This window comes from Balearica regulorum, chromosome 11 (genome assembly GCF_011004875.1).
Source record: "Balearica regulorum gibbericeps isolate bBalReg1 chromosome 11, bBalReg1.pri, whole genome shotgun sequence".
Classification (NCBI taxonomy): domain Eukaryota; kingdom Metazoa; phylum Chordata; class Aves; order Gruiformes; family Gruidae; genus Balearica; species Balearica regulorum.
Window position 1 is genome coordinate 23,372,854 of NC_046194.1, and position 18,357 is coordinate 23,391,210.

Consider the following 18,357-nt stretch of genomic DNA (forward strand, 5'->3'; position numbering starts at 1 on the left):
GCTGGTGCCCTCTGCTCTGCCGGGGACTCGCAGCCGTCCCTGCCCAGAGCGGCTCGGCGGGAGGCGTCCGTCCATCCCTCCCTCCCTCCTCCACCGTGCCCAGCCGTCAGAGCAGATGGCTGTGGGTAGCTGCCCACCCCTGCAAGCATGGGGAGAGCAAGGCTGTTCTCTTCAGAAACTGTGATGAAAAGCAGTCGGGTGATGCTCCCCAGGCTGCGGGAGGGCTTGTTGCTCCTAGAGATCTGTCGAGCTCGGTTGGGGAATTATATGGTGAGATGTAGGTGCAGCATCTTCTACCACTGTGAGCCCTGCCGTGGGGGTCCCAGCTACAACCCAGGGTGTCTGTACACCTGGCAGGTTGGGAGGTGGCACCTCCGCTTTGGAGAGAGGCGGGAAATGGGTTCCTGGCCCCAGCGTGAGGGGGTCATACAGCTCAATGCAGACCCTGCTGAGAGGATGCTGGAGGAGAGGAAAGGCATTGGAGGGAAGCTCTGGATGCTGCATTACAGGCTGGAGGCAGCAGGCAGGTTGTTGGTGACAGCCCTGGGGAGACAGGGGACATGCCCGTAGCTGGTGCACGCTCAGAGTTTGCTTAAAATGACTCTGCCCTGTGTCCCCAGGAGCCTCCTTGTGTCTTCTCAAAGCATCACCTGCACAGGACAGGAACCATTCCCCGGTCCAGAAGCACGGGCCAGCCAACATCTGCTCAGCTAAGGTCTCCTTGCCTGTCCCCCGGCAGGGTAAGCAGCCCATCCCCAGTGTGTGCATCCCCGTGGTCGTCTCCCTGTGCCTGCCACAGGTTGCAGCCATGTAGAGGAGAGAAAAAGAAAAGTGTGTGTTTAGAGGCAGTCCTTCTCCTGATGTTTTTCTAGCTTCCAGTAACAGAGAGTTTAGGGTGTCCCATGCCAGCAGGTTTGCTTGGGAGGTTACAGGTCTCCGCCCCAAAATGTGCGTGTCCTCTGCTCGTGAATGCTTCACATCCCGTGACAGAGTTCCCCAGCCGGTGTGCTTGTGGTGTGGGAAAGCACTGCCTCTGGCTTGATTAAATCTGTTGCCAGGTGAATCACTCCCTTACATCCTCGTATCGGCTTCTCTGGGCTGTGTTGGCTGGTGAGCTCGGATCTTGTGCTTGGGATGCAGGGTTTAAATCAGCCAGAGAGAGGGAGATGAATTACACACACACACCCCTGGAAGGTGAGGTGGATAGCCTCTCACATTTTTCCTGTTAACACCTATTGCTCTAAAGGTCTTAGAAAACTTATTAGGTTATATGTTTAAAAAAAAAAAAAAAGCAGAATAAAGATATAGGGAATGTACAAAGCATTGCATCAGTAGAAATATTTTCCTGGGAAACCAAATCAATGGTAAACAGTATATTGCAGAGCTACACAAGAACAGCTTGAATGAGCCCTAAATATTTATTATTAATACCAAAGCTGTTTATTTTTTACATATTAAATAGGTCATATATCTCATCTAATAAAACCTCTGCATCTGGTGCTGGCTCTGCTGGGCTGGAGAAAGATTTTTGCTTTTGAGGTCTGAACAGAGAGTGGGAACATAGGAGTCCCTGCTTGGGCTGGGCAGACCGTGTTACTCGGAAACGATAGTCTTCGGTGAGATTTGCAGGAGTACTGAAAGTCTCCTTTATGTGTAACTGTGTGGCCTCTTCTGGTGTCTCCCAGGACGTGGTCTAGAAATATGACCAAGAGGTGTGCTCAGAGCAGGGGATGCGGGTTCAAGTCTCAGCCCATCCAGGGATTCCCTGTGTCAAGATGGATAAACCACTTAACCTAGACTGGGCTTCAGTCTAGAAATGGGATTGCACCGACCAGCCCTTGGGGATCCCAGAAGTGACTGGGAGGCACATGGTGACAGCAAATGCTCTTTTCCCCCTTCAGAGACATCATTAAGCAAATATCTACAAAGCTTCCTGAGCTTCAGAGGCTGAAATCTTGAAGTTAGTTGGATGCTTAAGTGCATCAGAAACTAATTGCTGCCAAGTCCAGGTGTCGGGGGGAAACAAGTGTTGCACAAAGCCCCCGGCATTTTAAAATCCCCATCCAATGGCATTAACCCCACATCAATCTTCTTAGGCCTTCCAGGAGCTAAGGAAAGCTGGGTATCCTCATTGAATTCCCTTCCAAAGGCAGTGAAGCCCCTGTTCCTACCCTCACAGCAATGTGAAGGACAACACCAGGCTCCAGAGCTGACTCTTCCCATCTCCACTAGCCAGCTGGGTGGTGTCAAGCAACCTACGTCCACCCTTTGTGCCTCAGTTTCCCCCATTTCCAGATGAGTAGTAGTCCCTCTGGGGTGTCCTTTTGCTTTGGGGACTTGAGGTGTGCTCCAGGTTACTGTTGCATTAGCAGTCTTTTGCAAGTCCAGGATTAGACTTGCAAGTGAGCGGAGAAGGGGAGCATGAGAGATGTGAACAACATGTGGGGGGGTTCAACAAGTCTTGTAGGGTGGGATGAGCAGTTCCATTTAGTTTGATGACATCAGCCAGGGGCATGAGGTTTCTGAAAGCAAGCTATTTGCAGTAGATCCAATATGTTCATATTATTCAGGGTGCTGAGCAGCAGGTGCTGAGCAGGTCTGCTGCTGCTGCAGCTCTGTGAACTCCCAAGCTCAGGCTTGCTGTGGTGGGACCATTAGTGCCATTTGCTCCAAACAGATTGGTTGCAACCACAAGAGGTGGCAAATGAGATCAAGAGATGCTGGAGTGGCCAAGACCCAAGGGATCCTTCTGAAAACTGACGCTGGTGCCTTAGGGTCCCCACACTGCTGTAGTAACACCACTGATCGCCTACTCAAAGGTCCCCCCAGTCCCATCTATGAACCCCTCTTCTTCCTGTGGGAACCATGGAGTCTCCATCCCTCCCTGCAAACGCTCCTCTACAAACACCCTTTGCTCTTTCTCCTTTCCCTTTCTGCTCGACACCAAGCTCAGTGCAAGAGCCGGTCCTGGGCTCCTCTTGGCTATCAGAGGGAACCAATCCCCATGGCATGGGCTTGTCCCAGTGAAGACTTGGTGGATTCTCACTTGTTCCAGTTTGTACCCAAAGTCAGACTGCACACGTGTTAACACGCTTACTGGCCTGGTTTGGCTTGGACCAAGATGAGGTCCAAGCAGCATTTGGGGTGACCCAGGGCAGGGACTGCTCCCACGGGCAGGGCAGGTCGCACCGTTCTCTTCAACAAAGACCGAGAATGAACATGGGTGCAACCACAAACATGGGACCAACCCCTCCCTGGGTTTGTTTGGGAGCGTAGATGTGTTCTGAACGTCAAAGCGTCTAGTTTTCAGGACTGGGTATTGCATCGTTCGAGTGCTTACGCTGAAACTCACATACTTCCCCAAAGGCTGTCAAACCCTTCCTACAGGTACGTATGTGCCTACATAAAGCAAAAAGCATCTCTCCCGCCCAGCTGTGCTCGCTGTGTCCGCACTAGTCTCTGGCTCCTTGGCTTTGGCAAACGCGTGTGCAAATTCATCTTTGCATTCAGCGGCTCCAGTGCTGGGGCCAGGCTCCTTTCCGTGCGCCGTGTAAATACTGCTCACCGTGTATTTACGTTGAACGTGGTGCCCCGCTGTACATTAACATTTAAAACAAAATAGTCAGCCCCATCATGAGCATCGCTCTGAGGGATGGCAGCACGTTGCAAACATCATGTAAGTAATTTGTTCTACATTGGTGATAATAAGCTACACAGAGCAATAAGAACATAAACACGGGCAGGGCTTTGTGTGAGTGTGCATGTATATTTTTTTTTCTCCCTTTTTTTTTTCTTCTTTTTCTTTTTCTTTTTTTTTTTTCCAAAGGAACCTCTGAGGGGGAAAAAAAAAGGCATGAATGATTCATAGATGCAAGGGGGGAAAAAGACGGAGAGAGAGAGAAGGAGGGAGGGAAAGAGAGAGAGAGATTAAGAGAGAGGAGCTTCAAAGTGACTGGAGCCGATTTGAAGTCCTGAGCGTTCCTGTGCTGGGTAGACCAGCAATTCACCAGAGAGGCCCCGTCAAGCTCCCCCCACCCTCCACCCCGGCCTCATCCCTGCTGCCGCCGCCTCCTCCTCCTCTCCTGCAAACACAGCCTCCAAATCACAAGTTCAAAGTTCACCATCATCTAATGATGTGAAGGCTTCCCAGACCCTCTGTGAGTGGCATCTGTTTATAGGCACGGCCCTTCCCTGGTGGTTTAGCCTGGCTTAAAACAAAAAAAAAATAAAAAAAAATAAAAAAAGAGGAGGAGGAGGAAGAGTGGAATGAGATGCAGGGCTCCTTTTATTAACAAAACAAAAAAAAAGTATTAAAAAAAAAGATCTGGTGAAGTGCCTTTGATTCTGAATATTAAAAAAGCCCATTAGATTTAAATGTAATGAGAATATTAACGCTGCTGCCTTGATTTGTATTCACTGGCTCCCACAGATAGACTTTGGGAGCGAGAAAGAAAAATACAGCTCACGCCTGTACGGAAGCTGTCGGCCTCGGTAGGGAGCAACGAGCCCCGGAGCCGGGTGGCGGGGGGAGCGGGAAGGGGCGCGGGAGGCGCAGGGACCGATCTTGCCCCTCTCCATCTCGCGGTCCCAGCCGTCGGAGGGATGGGGACTTTCGCAGGCGTCTCCATGCCAGCAAAACTGGTGGTGTCACCGCCAGCACGGTTAAACCCAACATCCTTTTACAGGGAAATTCAGGCATTTCAAAACTTGGTTTTGCTGTGCTCAAAAAGGAGAATTCCTTGTCCATGGAATACGAGTCGTGAAACAATTTATTTTTTTAGTTTTGTCTAATACGCTGTTAAAATTTTGCTCCTTCAGTTTAATATTGTAATTGAATTAAATGCTGCCGTGACAAACCTGCAGGAGAAATGAGTGATGTCTAGAACGAGTCCTGTAAGACTCGTTATTGGTTATGTATCACAAAACAAATGACACAATAATGAATGGGTAATACTCTAATTAGTATTACACGCTCACTTTATTAATCAAAGGCAGCAGCGTTCACTGGCCTAATGAAACAGTTCAATGTTTTAATACTTTTGAAAGAGAGAAAGAGATAAGGGCTCAGTACTAATTAGGGTAGCAGCTGATTTTAGAAAATATGTCTGAAATTGTTGCCTGGCTAAAATAAGGAACTCAAACACTGCAAATATTCCAGTCTGGAAAATGAAACGAACAGAAAACAAAACCAGAAGCTTTAAAATAATGTTAAAAATAGAATAAATAATGTAGTTGGCCATCCTATCATATCATAATATGTCATGACATGTCATTAGTACTAACAAGTAGTGACACATGCACTGCTCCAACATATAGAAACATAAAGAAATTATATTAACGAATAATGCTGTCACAAGTATTAGACCCAAGTTAATGTTTAATTTCCAAGCGGACTTTCAGGGATTTCTAAATTATCTTCAGGAAGTGAAATATTCTAAAACGAGTGGAAATCAAAATCAAATGATTTTGCAAAAGCGTTTCAGTTTTGACTTGGGCATTTTTGGAAGGAAAACCTCAGTGCTGGGGTTTTCTAGGAGCCCAGATCCCAGCAGAGCGCTGAACAGATAATGAAACGTTTAACGAACAGCTGCAGTGTAGGCAATGATGAGCTCTTTAGAGCCCTCCATCAAAGCAAGGAGTGCTGTCCAAACACAGGAAGGAGGTGACACAAAGCAAGGAGAGGTTTGTGCAGGTGTTTATCTTAAGGCTGGGCTAAGGAAAGGAGAGTTTGACTAAAACGGGAGCTAAGGGGAAAATCCTCTCTTCTGAGCATGTGTCAGGCAACCCTCCAGTCACTGCTCAGACCTGGGTTGCTCTGTGGCTTCTCTTCCTTCCAAGCATCCTCCCCTTCTTCCTCCTTGCTCAAGTTACCATCTATAAGGAAAAATAAGAACTGGATGTCCATTATAGCAGGTGACATGGTGATCACTCCTTGACTCAAGGTCTGTTAAGCCTTCCAAAGACTACCTACCAAGAGCTTGGCTTTCTACTCTGTCCCAGACTAATTGAAGTTGGGAGCAATAATGGGGGATTCCTTAACCTCTGACAGCCCTTTGGCTTGAACCAAATGCTCTTTGCCTGTTGCGAAGAGCTGGGACCTGAAAACTGGTGAGGTTGGATTTGATGACCTTAGAGGTCTTTTCTAACCTTAATGATTCTATGATAGTCAAGAGGGAGGACTTAGGGCTGAAGTCTGACCACCTGCAGAAGGTACTGACCTTTGGTGTTCTGCCTGAATCTCTACACTGACTATGTAGCAGACCAGGACAGCCAATGGTCTGAAACTTTCCTTGTCCTCATAAACTGAGAAGTTCAAGAGGGTGGACCAAGCACGACCCTTCTCCTGTTGTATTGGAAGTCCCTTGAAAACGCTCTCTCCACGTGACAAATAACAAATAAGAACTGATATAAAACTGATTGTACCAACTCCAAACTCCTTTCCTTGCTACTGAAGTTTGAGCTGAAGGTGCAGCCTTTTAGCAAAGGCTAGTGAAGCTCTTGAGGTGATTGGATTCAGTGATGCTCAGCCAGCTGGAGCTAGCAGAGAGTCTGGGCGGGTATGATGCTACTGCAGACTATAACGTGATTTTCCCCAGAGGAAAATTCCTGTTGCAATGCACAGACACACAAGGAAGCACAATTAACTTCACGGGAGGAGCCTTAAGCCCGCTTTCCTTGAGTGTTGTGTAATTAAAACCTCAGTCTTGTTAATACATTAGTGAGATTTTTGCATATAATTCATCAAATGTTTATGAAAATGCGTAACAAATAATCCTGACAAACAAGTTGCATAATTGAGATAAGGGATGGGAAGCCTTGTGAATTTTTAATAAAAAGGGGGAAAGAAAGCATGCTACGTTAATCAGATGAAGTTATCTCATTCAATATTTTTCAAGTGACTTCTCCAGTGCACATTTTATTTAATATATTACACAAAAGGAATATCTCGATCCCCCAGTGAGATCTGCATAGAAAACCCTCTCTTGCAACAAACATACCACTGGCTTGAGGCGTTCCCTCAGCTATTGATCAAAATCTTATTTTTTTTTGTTCTTGACAGATAACAACATTAAAACCTGCCTGGGATTTGTACTTTCTGCAGCTGGAAGAGGAACAACTAACGCCGGATGATGCCTGAGTGTCTTTCTCCAAGTGAGTAGCTAACTCTGTCACATAGCGTCAGTGATGACGTCAATACACGTAACACGGAGGCTAACTTAGATTTGCTTCCAGCTGATCTTAAACCACATAGAACCAATGACAGGCAGAGAGCCTTTTATTTACCTCAGGTATAATAATTGTCTGCTCCTTTTTTACCTCTTTTCACCAGGGCTAATGATCTTGGGGGTGGTTTATCTCACCTCTCATGAGATATCTGAAAATTAGATGTCCAAGGCCAAGCCAGACATCCCAGGACAGCGTAGAGAAATGAGTCTCACAGAACCTGCCTTAGGTGCCTCGCTTCTGACGGCACAGGTCACGAGCTGCAAGTCGTTGGATGGTTGGTCTTGGTGATCTTAGAGGTCTTTTCCAACCTTAAAGATTCTATGATTCTATAAGTCATTTTTTTTTTTCTCTCTACTCATCATAAAGGGTGACAGGGAAGGAGAGAGGACCAGCTCAGACTTAAATTCTTTGCATCCAGATGTTTCAGTGAGGTATCTTGCTTGGACGGGGCTCTGAACAACCTGATCTAGTTGAAGACATCCCTGCTCATTGCAGTTGGACTAGATGATCTTCAAAGGTCCCTTCCAAGCCAAACCATTCTACGATTCTATCCCACTATGGCCACCTCCTCTTGGAGCAAGAGGCTGTGACTTCATACCTCTGGCACATCTCCCTGTCAGCATAAGAAATCTCCACCGGCGAGTAAAGTGACAGTGCGTGCCACGGGGACAGATAGTCTGGACCCAGATAAGCTTGTTTTGTTTCCCCCACCTCCTCATAATGACATTGGGATCATACGAACTTTTAAACCTGAATTAGTGGGAGGAGGGAGTTGTTCAGAAGTGCAATGTTCAAAGGTCAACCTGAACTTTCTAATCACCGATTTGGTTTAAGTTTTAAAAGTAATGTAATGATAGACAGGAAAAAGAGTAAGGCTTGGGAATGGAGAAATGAGAAAGAGTGGAACAGAAGGAAAGAATGGATGGGAATGAAGGGCTCGGAGCAGGGAGAGGCAGAGATTCGCAACTGGTGTTAATAGGAGGCACCTACGTCTGGGGAGAATAGAGGGGTAAACTTGCACGCTGAGCCATCGAGTCTGGATTAGAGCAGCAGCACGTTGCCTTGCTTTGGTTTCCCTGGCAGACCCTGGTGCCTCCAGCATGGTCCTTCTCTAGTCCCGGTTCCTGCCGCTGCCCGGCTGGCTGCAGCCACCCAACGCGCTGCACACCGCGTGGGCTCTTTCCATCGGTGGCTAGAAGAGGGCAGGGGGAGCTGCGATTGGGAGCTTGGGGTGAAAATTGCTCAGGCCCAGCAAAGCTCACCTTAGCACGTTTGATTGCACTCCCAAAGTACTCACATGGAGCAAGCCACTGATGAAGAAACATAGACTACGTGGTTTAAAAGGCTCCCAGTCCAGAGTCAGCATTTCTGCCCTGACCTGCCTCATGTATTATTTAGCACGGGACTTGTTGATGCGCACTTATATTTTTCTCCCAGTGGAGTTGATGATCTTCATTTCCCCTGAACGGCCTCGCCGCTCTCTCCCCGCACAGACACCGCGATCGGTGGGCTGTGGACGGAGCAGGGCTGGGCTGGTGGTCACCACTGGGGAGTTAAGGATGTGGGGTTAGGGGATGGACGTCACGGCCATGGCTGGCACTGGTGGCACTGGTGGGGGAAGGACTGGGGGGCAGGGATGGGAGAGGGGTCTATGGGAGAAAGAAAAATGGGAGAAGTGCAGTTGGAAGTGAGTGGTGTTAATGAAATATTCAGCAGTGGTGGGCCTAGACGCATTGCCGAAATTGCAGAAGCAGAGATGATTAATATTTAACAGGGTAAGCTGCCACTTGGCTGCTTTCTGCACATAGATTCCACCCCCACGTACACGCACACCCCCTTCGTCCTCCTTCCCACCCTCCTCTGACTCCCCCAAACTCCTGCCTCCACCGCGCTTCGCTGGCTCAAGCCAATGGCTCCCACTGCCGCGGCGTGGTTGGGGGAGGTCCCCGAGCCCCTCCATGAGGTCTGCCCTCCATGAGGACAGGTCCAAGAGTTGCCTGGTGGGAAAAGCGCCAGGAGGCGGGGGGAGGTAGTCGAGAGAAAGCACATCATTTATTTTTCATGGGAATGGGAGAGCAGGTTGTCCTATTTAGTCACATTAGATGCTCTGTTAACACAACAGGAAGAAAAAAAAGAAAAAGAAAGGGTGAATAAATGCTTGTAGCTGAAGAAGGCTGTTCTCTGGGAAAACAGGGACTGGTCTTTCAGGGGGTTAAGTGTTTTGGCTCCAGCTGAGTCTCCCTTGAGGTGTCCCGTGTAGATGATGGACAGACAAGAAGTGAGGGAGTGCACGAGGCTCTTCATCAGCTGGTTTGGTGCAGGTGGAATGGCCCAAGGTGCAGACTGATATTTGGGACATTCCCGCCCACCCCTCCATCTGGTGTGAAGACAGGTAAGTCCCAGCAGACTGGAAGAGCTCCCTATAAACGTCCCCGTGGTAGTTCCCTGCTTGTCCTCTCACGAACCCTCCCCAAACTCTTCTTTGCTTGGACACCTTCTCAGGAGCTGTGACAGCAGTTGCGCTGTTACTGGGCTCACCAAGCTGACCACGGTCTCCACGGGTTGAGCTTTTTGCACATCAGTTTTTCTTCCATCTTCTGCCTTTTGTTATGCATTTAGGTAGATGCTCGTTGATTTAGGAGTCATCTCTGCACTCAGGATTCACGATGCTCTTGGTACAGATAGGTTTTAGTCCACTTATGCAACTTCAAGGCAGTAAATCAACACAAATAGATAACAAGAAGACGTGAAGTCGTTACCCATAGGAATCACTAATACAAAAATGACTTAGAGCAGACTAGTGTCTGAAGGACTTGGGACTTGGAAAGATGAGCCAAGCCTGACCTCGGCCTTCTGCATCTGTACAGCTGAAATTTCTGAGAGCAGGTTCGTGTCCCAACGACATGCGTTTCACAGATGCACACGGTGAGTAAATATGAGTCTGTCATGGCATCAGTGTGTAGACTCCATACAAATTACTGCTAATTTGAGAGCAAGGTGTGTTGTGGGAAAGCTGGTCTAATCCAGTCCATGAAGGACTGGAGTAGGACATGAAGGGTCCTACCGGTAAGGAAACCTAAAGATCTCAGCGCACTTTTAAAAGCTGATGAAAGCTAAAGGAGGGTGTGAGGAAAATCTCTGTAAATCTTTTCTTTCCCCCCCACATCTCACTCTATATTTCAAATGTTGGGAACTCCCAGTTTTCAGGTGTTTAAGCCAATTAATTAAGCAGCAGCATCTAGCCCATTGCCTTCGCTCTCAAGGCAGCAGCATCCTGTAGGAGCTCTGCTGGCTTCAGTGGAATGACTGACTTTCTCCAGTCCGCGTCTCAGCACATGACCCAAAGAAGAGCACAAAGGATGCTCTGGAGATCCTGCTAAAGACTCCAAAAAATGGGAGCACCTTCCAAAGGTGGTTCGTATCTTAGAGAGACAGAATCAACTTCCAACCAGAAAGGAAACCTCAGGTAATGTGGGTCCTCAGTTGAACGTATAATTTAAAGCAGGAGGAGTCAGTACTGTTGAGGAAATAGGATGCAATGGCCTTGCTGGCAGAGTCCAGACCTGCCATTTCTCCTCAGGTCTCTGCAGAGTTTGGCTAGATGGATGCCCTGTGCAGATGGCTGCTTATTTTGAAAGCTGGATGTCCTTCACGCTTGGTTTGCAGCCCAGAGCTCACCCTACCCTGGCCACACACATCTACAGCAGATGAACAGTCCCAGGAAACCCCCCAAAGAGCAAAGAGTTGTGTGCTGGGCTGTGAAACGTGCCACATTGGCTACCCGCCTCTGCCAGATTCTTGTCATATACAACCAGGGTGGCAGGGGCAGAAAACCCGTCCCGCTCATCCTTTCTGCAGCTGCTGCCACGTTGTGAAGAGGGTTAATCGGGACAGATGTAGAACGTGAAAACCGGACATGGGCAAAAGCTGGACCGTCTGTGGCAGGAGGAGGAACCCCTGTCGAAAGTCCCAGAACTAGGGAGAACAGACGACTTGATTTCTATTGTGTAAGTGGGGATTTGTCCGTGATGGTATAGTAACAACTAGAATTAGAAAGGAATAAAGAGTGAATTCTTCCTTCATCCCAAGTGTGTTCCCTCCAGGGCAAAGGTCAAGTGCATTGTGTGGCAGTGTTTGGATTCAGAATAAAATAAGTGACAAGGGCGAAAACCTGGGGCATGCACAGGGACTGAATAAAGAGGAGTGTGGGCTAGGCACCAGAAACCACTCTCTTACCCTAGGGGTCATTAACATGTGCAATAGGTGACCTCATGACATGATACAGGGGCAACAGAGACACTAATGTGAATCATTTAAATGCTGGCTTGAGTATATTCAGCTATTGATAAAAGCATATTTCTGAGCATCGCTATTGGTAAAGTGACCAGCTCCTCTGGTAAGATGGAGACGGGCACCCTTGCTCATGTGGGTTGCTGGAATTCACTCTCATCTATGTTCTCTATTTCTCCGTGGAAAAAGGGGGCTTTGTTGGTGTTTCTCTTCAGATTGTCTTCCCATCCCATATGGATTCCATAGGCAAAGCCCACTCATCGCTTCCTGGAGCGAATGCTCTTGTGAAGGAAAGGGTTTCAGCATAAAGCATGTAACGCTGATGGAGGTGGAATTTGTCCACAGCTTTTGTAGAGGGAGGACTTAATAATTTAATAAAATTCTGGCAAATGATGTTGGATGGAGACCTCAGAAAGTTCGTCCTTTGTTGTGAAGCTGGGTCAAGTCTAAACTATATCCAGCCCTGTGCTCGCCAAGAAGGTGCCTGACTGGAGGAGAATATTTTGTTGTGATGGTGGGTACAAAAGCAAATGTTTTCTGTCCTATCCTAAGTCTTAGCAAATTTTTGCTACCATAAAACATACTGAAGGAACTTCTCTAGTACCCCATTGTGGCTTCAGGCTTGACTCTAAATAGAGTTCCTTAGACTATTGACTGATTTCATTTATTTATTTATTAGTCAAGAGGTCCTATCATCTCTTTCTCAACTAAACTTCAGATAATCTTTCTTAGAGCTCAGGCTCTTTGGGGCTGGACAATAGTTAAGATAGGTTTCTGGATCTGGATTTGGGATTTTGGCTCAGAGCTATTCCATGCTGTGATACAGTTATTCTCAGAAAATCTGAGATGTTTTTGGGAGATATACCTTCAAAGCGGTGGAAATCTTGTGGGAGCAAGGGATGTAAGATAGTTTCACCTATCTGCTTCAAAGCCACATGAATGCTAGATGTCAAGACTGTTAAGTCTGGATCCAAACACCATCACAACTCCCGAACTAAACCACGACCTCAGCCAAATGCAGCGTCCTTCCTTTTGATTGCATCCTTAGCTTTCTCATTCAGGTTCCCCATCTGTAATGTGACCGATTCCCTTTGAGACTGTTCAGTGACCAGCACCTCAGTGTGGCAAGAAAGACAAAATTCTGCCCAGCAGGTTCTCCTCTCTGACAGGGATGACAGAAATGCAGCCCCAAAGGGATGGGTTGTATTTTGGTATTTGCCCTCATACCAAGAATTTGTCATGGTCCATTGAAGAAGGCTTCTTGGAGATCTTCATAGAGAGAAACCACAGGCAAAGGATAAGAAGAATTGCCATATTAAGTCCCTGGGCCACGGCAAAGGTGCTGCAGGGTGAAATGTTTCAAAACAATTGACGTGCTCTTATACCAACATGACCTTCGAGAGTGCCAGGCCTGTAACTCAAGCATTAATAATGGATTACCAAAATCAACCAGCTGCAAGGGAACCACTTCTCCCTGCTTGGATAATTCTCATCCCTCGGAAGAAGAGCTATTGATTTTGATACTGATTCCTTCCTCCCCGGTGGAAGGGCTACACCCCACCATTGCTGCCTGTGACAGTGAGCCGTCTCCTGATCTGCGCACACCGTACACATCAGCCACGGTACCCTGCCCCAGCCATAGGGACAGCCCTCCAGTACAGCTGAGACTGCCTCTGAAAGCTGTGCGCACTTTTATTTTCTCACCAGAAGATTCATTCAGCTTTGCGATTCAGCGTTAGTTTCTCATGAGATTGCAACGAGTAACGTCTCTGAGCACCGCGATCCTGGCCAGACCCACACTGACTTTGCAGTATCCACAGCATAAGGGGCGTGGACGAATATCAGCTTTGATCTACCATGTGCACGCAAGCTGGTTTGTGCAAACACCCTCACACGTGCACATCTTTGCTTCGCTATCTTCATCTATTCTGCTCTTCTGAGCCCGTGGTTGTGTTCTAGCACGTGCGCTTGCGCTTGCCGGTGCTGAGATGGGGCTCTGGGTACTGCTACCTTTACATCCTGCTCGAGCTGCAATCCTTGGTGGGGCTGGAGGGAGGGAGAGGAGCATGCTTTGAGCTTGTTCATGATAAGGAAGTCTTACATTCATGGACTGAGCTGAAAATTTGTGTCCATTTGGTTTTGGGCCAGCCTCAAATAGGTATCATTTGCAATTTTGTGGCACCTATAAATAGAACACTTTTAACCTGTTTTCCGAAGAAAAAAGGATGTTTGCAATCACACATTTTTGTGTGTGCATCTACCACTTGTCTTTCCACCCAGTGACACTTGAACTCACTGGCCAGCTTTAACCACATTTAGCTGTGGTTGATAAATGCGGTCTAAAAAGATAGAATGAAATGAAGCAATCAGATGTAACACCAAAACCCTACTAACAGCCTGAGAGAGGGCAAGCCTGCAGCACGTGTTCAACCTTAATGAGACACTGGAGAATCCACCTGGGAGAAGAAAGCCGCTCGGAATGCCCTGGGTGTGGGGCATCTTCTAGTCTGAGTTCACGCTGCTCCAGACATCAGAGAATCCAACTACAAGAGGCAAACCTGTGGGGAATTGGGCTTCATTAGTTCCTCCGCTTGCGGAGTAACTTGTTTTCTTGGAGCACCTTTCATCTCTTTGCAGGCACGAGCTGCAGAAACAAAGGGCTGGATTCGTGACAGGGTTTAGGGTGCTGTTACAAAATGGTGGGAGCAAGGGTCCCCTTTTACCTGACAGCCCCGCCGGAAGACGCAGGGATGGGGCCTGAGTCGTGGCGGCGTGGATGGGTGCTGAGCCCTCGGGCTAGGAGAGGGGAGGTGACACTCAGGCTGGTTGGGAAGGGGCTTCTTGTGAACCTAGCCCGAGAAGTAGAAACCCTCTTTTTTAACAGAAATGCTGAAATGAGACATTTGGGTAGTTTGAGTCTTGTTCATGGGAAGAAATGAGATTAAATTAATAGCTAAAATAATGCAAATGGTGCAAATGGGAAGGAACACCTGGCACTTGCTAGTTTAGGGCATAAAAATTATTTCTGAAAAATACAAAGAAATAAAAAATTAAACAAAAAGCCCCCAAACCAAACCAAAACCCCTCAACCTCTTACCAGCTACAATAACCTGCAGACTACTTGCCTCCTGGTCTTCCTGTCCTCCACATGTCTTCAGACCAAAAATCAGCTCTATTGAAGTTCATTAGGAAGCTTCTTAATGAAGTTTCTGCAAATTTACCATAAAGTAGAATCCCTAAATTCTAGGATCTGCAAAAACCTGCCCTTACCTGACCCCAGTACTTCCATTAAGTGCCCAGTAAAAGCTCACCCAAAGAGCCACGAGCTACTGGTTCCCCACAAGCCTGGCTGCTTACCATTTAACAGCACACTGATTTTCAGAAAGTTAGCTAATATCTGAAATCCTTGCTCAGAGTCGGGTGGTAAGATGGGAAATCCAACCATTTTATACCGGTCAGCAAGCAAGCTTTGCTGAGCATATGGGTTAGTCAATAATTGGCTTTAATTAAGTAAAAGTTGTTTCATTAATATCATTTTAAATGGGTACTCTACAAAATCTGCCTGGGGGAATCTCAGGGTTAGGAAAGCCTTGCAGTATATATTATTGCAATATAACTGAAGAGGGGCTGATATACCAGCAGGATAAGCACAGGATTTAAAAAAAAAAAAAAAAAGAAAGAAAAGCAGCAGAGCACAGCCTCATTAGCTGCTCTGGACTTGAAGGAACTGGAATATTAGCTTAACCCAAACCTGAGTAAGTTAAAAAAGATTTTTCTGAAGGCAAAAACACGGTCTGCAGAAATCTTGCAGCTAAAAGCAGTTCCCACTGATTGCGTCTGTTATCCGTCTTATTTCCCTTTGTGTGTCCTGCAGATGCTGGAAATGTGGCTGGACCATGCCACCCGCTCTGGATCCCGAGTGCCTTGTCCCACCCATGAGTTTCATCTCGGTCCACGATGTGAGTGGGGCATTTCCAGGGTGCTCCCTGTCACACCCCCGTTGTCACACAACAAGGATAGCTTGTGCTCGGGGCGGGGGGGGATGAAGCTGCGCGTCCCGGGCACTTCCCAGATCCAAGGCTGCACAATCTTCAGACTGCTGCTTTTGTTTTAAAGTGTGTTGGTGTCCCCTTCTTCAGTATTGTCTGCGACAGTCCAGGAGTGGAAGGCTTCTGATTAACACATTGTGCACGTAACCTGACACGTTGCCCAGTTTTAATATGCTCTTTTATCAGGTCACACAGTCCCTTTGAAGGTTCTTTGCATATTTCCAGAGCACAATATCTACAAACAACTCCCGCTTCCTCCCTTCTCAGTCACTTACGCCCATGTTGACAATCTAAATGCTACATTGCCTGATCACCAGCAAGCTTCTCTTTTGACTTGTGTCTTCTTGAATTAAAAGCAGAGCAAAGCAAAATGAGAAGCTTCCGCAATGAGACTCCTGCCCTGGAAACCACGGCCAACCAAAATGGTAAATCTGGCCTCTCCTTCTTCATGAACTGACTTTCACTTGCCTGAAGCAGGTTGATGTAGGGGTGGTGCTCACCCCAATTTGCATTGCAGTAAATAATTGATATTTCTGCTTCAACCCTTTTATTTAGTGCATTTTTAAAAGTACGACTTAAAAATTAACCAAATCAGGTTGCTTTATTCCCAAGTGAGACTTTGCATACAGCAAAATAATGAAGTGTAAATAACAGTATGAGTAGTTATTGGGGTAAATATATGCAGCACCCAAGAATGCCCATGCCTACAGAACTTCCCTGCACTTGAGGAGGTGCCATATGGAGATTTCTGTGTTTTCATCTCCACATCTCTAACTCGCTGGTGTGGACATAGCCTTTGGCATTTTGTCAAGAAAAGACTGGCCTCGCTGAATCCTGTGGATCAACGAATATGCTATTTATTAAAATTGTGGTTCAACCAAACACAAACTGTTGGACTCAGGTCAGGAGCAACTCGATGAAACACCATGGTCTGTGGGGCAGAAAAGACTGATGTATCTTCCGATTCCTGGGAAGTCCAGGTTTTTGTTGCAAATGGTGAAAAAAGAACAGTTCCTTTGGCAGGTGTTTTTTTTTTCCATCTGTCTCGCACTTCAAATTCAGGGCGAGTAAATCAGCTTTGGGCAGCACTGCTGTCCCTCTCCAGTGGTTGCAAAGGGGTGCTTAGGCTCAGATGTCTCATTTTTGGATGGGTGAAGCTGTGTGAGCTGTATTTTGCATGTGAGGCTGTAGGAAAGACCTCTGGCCTGCAGTGTCAGTGTTGGAATTGATTGTGAAGATGCCTGGTGACACCAGGATGCTCCTGGTCATCCTGGCTGCAGAAGCACGCAGACACCTGTGCTGTGGTCAGAACAAGAAGTTAGGGTTATTGTCCTAGGTCAGACCCGGAAGGTCCCCCAGTACTGTCCCCCAGTTATTTGTGAAGTTCAAGCATTTCTCATGTCAATCCCCTTTAACGACCTGTAAAATCCAGCTATCCCTCACAAGGTAGTTTTTCTTCTGTCATCTTCTGACACTGGCATCTCTCACATCTGGTCATTCCTTCTGTCAAGACCAGTAGTTTGCGCTCCAGCCAGGAGCTCCTCAGTGGCCTAGTCATTTGTCTGGGCCACTCTCCAAAAAATGCAGTTAGGTGGTAAACAAATTGACCAAGCCCAATGCCAGAACACGCAAGGTTAGATGTAGACTGTGCTGGTTTTCACCCTTCTTTTTACTGGTGCTGCAAGAGAAGATGAGGCGGATGGCTGACCTCATCTTTTTGAGTGCTTCTGCAGATCCTCGCCTTGCAAAGGGTCCCCACGGCAAACCTCGAATAGCCCCTCCACCCTCCCCACCCTGGGCAAAGCTGGAAGCCAGCATCCTGGCTCACACGCCCGCCGAGCAGTAGCAGTACCACAACCAACGATGCCCTCTCCTTCCAGCCCTGGCTGGGGGCTGACCTGGCCCCCATAGCAGTGACCACCTCTTCTGTTGAAAGCAGTTGGATTTTAGCATGCTCTTGTAAGGGAAAGGAAATCTTTTTTTTCTTTCCCCTTCTTCTTCTTCTTCTTCTTCTTCTCCTGCATTTTGATGGGGCTTGAGATCTCTCGGAGGAAGACGCTCTTCCCTTTTTATCAATTAGGAGCACACACGCGCGCTCTCCCGCTCTCTCTCCCACCCCTACTCTGCTTTCCTCCCAGCTCCCCTTGGCTGCCGGTTTCAGACAAAGATGTGTGAGTTCTTTGATCTGCCTGGCAGCCACCACTGGGGGATTGGCTTGGAGGTTAATTACACACAGGCCGTCTCCAGCTGTGGCAGAGAGCCATTCGGCTGGAGAGGGAGCTGTCCCTTCTCCCCCCCTAGCTACAAACTTCAAGGGGACAGGAGGGCAAGGAAGGTACCACTGAAACCCCTTTTGATATGACAAACGGGCTCCTTGCTTGCCTCTCTGGTTCTTGTTTTGTTTGTCTAACTGGTGTTTGAAATATGGATGAGCTCTCAGTCCTGAGGGTCCAGCCACTGTCTAACAAAACCTTGTCTTCTTCCCCCCCGCCCTCCCCTTCCCGCCTGGAGTTTAGCTGTGCTGTCTGTCCGTCCGTGTGTCCTTGTCCAGGAGCCCTCTGCCTCCTGCCCATAACTCAGTCCATGGTCCAGCAGCGCTCTGCGGCTGTGGCAGAACCGGGGAGCCCCATCCGGCAGAGGAAAGTCATTCGAGCTGATGGCTGGCACCCGGGAGGTTTACATTCAATCCTCTCTCTGTGGCTGACTTGCTCTGTGATTATCTTCTTTTTCTTTTTTTTTTTTTTTCCCCTTTCTTATAAAGCCACTTAAATCCCTATGTGCCTCAGTTTCC

At 47.6% G+C, this 18,357-nt stretch overlaps 1 long non-coding RNA gene across 5 annotated transcripts; it reads left to right on the forward strand.

Moving 5' to 3' along the window:
- Positions 1 to 417: 417 nt before the first annotated feature.
- Positions 418 to 16,681, forward strand: LOC142603398 (uncharacterized). Of its 5 annotated transcripts, none has more exons than XR_012837324.1 (5): positions 418 to 740; positions 7,061 to 7,152; positions 7,331 to 10,693; positions 10,808 to 11,234; positions 15,392 to 16,681. It is a non-coding gene; the product is annotated as an uncharacterized LOC142603398 (long non-coding RNA). The 5 variants fall into 5 exon arrangements; XR_012837325.1 differs by having other exon boundaries at positions 7,331 to 10,152; positions 10,548 to 11,234; XR_012837327.1 differs by having other exon boundaries at positions 7,331 to 10,152; positions 11,086 to 11,234.
- The last annotated feature ends 1,676 nt before the right edge of the window (positions 16,682 to 18,357 follow it).